Below are 1,074 nucleotides of genomic sequence, written 5' to 3' on the forward strand. Positions count from 1 at the left end.
ATATTCCTGTGGCTTCATTCTTACTGAATCACTCCTAGTACTGACATTCATAACTGGGATGTGACTTCTAACAGGACTGAACATGTCTGCATTAGGGTTTAGCTGCGGGGTCTGGAAGGGGTTTTGCCATTGTCTGCATGACAACCAGACAGTATGTTATGGAAGTGGTTGGGTAAGAAAGTGTGGCACATTTTTTCCAGTTGATTTGTGGGGAGGGACATTGGCAGCAAAGCCATAGGTAGCTGGTTGAATGAAGACCCATGGAAGGTAGGGCGTCAGGAATTCCTCTAGTTCCTCAGACACATATTCCATTAATAAAGATGGACGTGAAAACACCTTAATCTTGTAGACAAGTCGTTTGACCATTATTATTACATTCTTGAACTATAAATTTGGCTGGACCTTTGAACAATTAGAACTCACTCAGCCTTTACATTTGAATTCGGACTTTCAGTATTTAAAGTCAGATTCCAGCCTCAGCCAGTCTCTCATTTCTCAACTTCGAACTTTGACCTGCCTTGAGCAGCATTTCAGAACCCCATAACTAATTATTGTTTCCAATTCTACTTTACCAGCTCTGATTTCAAAGATGGATTTTCATCAATCTTTGAAGCCTCCCAGGACTTCTTGTAAAGTGAAAAGCAAAAGGCCACAATGCATACTGAGAACACCAGGCCCTCACAGACAGTAAATAATTCCATGGATGAGGATGGGAGTGTTTGGTGAGTCAGTGATTGACCTTGTGTTAATGTTTCCTGTCCTATATAAGCGTTTTACTTTCAACCTACCCCTTCACCCTGCAATCAGTCCTAGTCAACCACAAAAATAGAAACCGGTCAGGCATTATTTGGCCGTGGGTGCTGTTGAGTGCTTGCATTCATTCTAGTCTATCAATTCAAAATAAGGGATAGCTTGTGCATATAGTTCTTGTGTAATTTTGAATAGTTATCCGAAACAAATATTTCAAATTTAATAAAATTCTCGATAAAATTTTATTTAAGTTTTCTTTACTAGATGACATTAATATTTAATCAAAATTTATAATAAGAAGAAGAACCAGTTGTTACGTCTCCG

Source organism: Limulus polyphemus, unplaced genomic scaffold, assembly GCF_000517525.1.
Source record: "Limulus polyphemus unplaced genomic scaffold, Limulus_polyphemus-2.1.2 Scaffold4256, whole genome shotgun sequence".
In the NCBI taxonomy this organism is placed as follows: domain Eukaryota; kingdom Metazoa; phylum Arthropoda; class Merostomata; order Xiphosura; family Limulidae; genus Limulus; species Limulus polyphemus.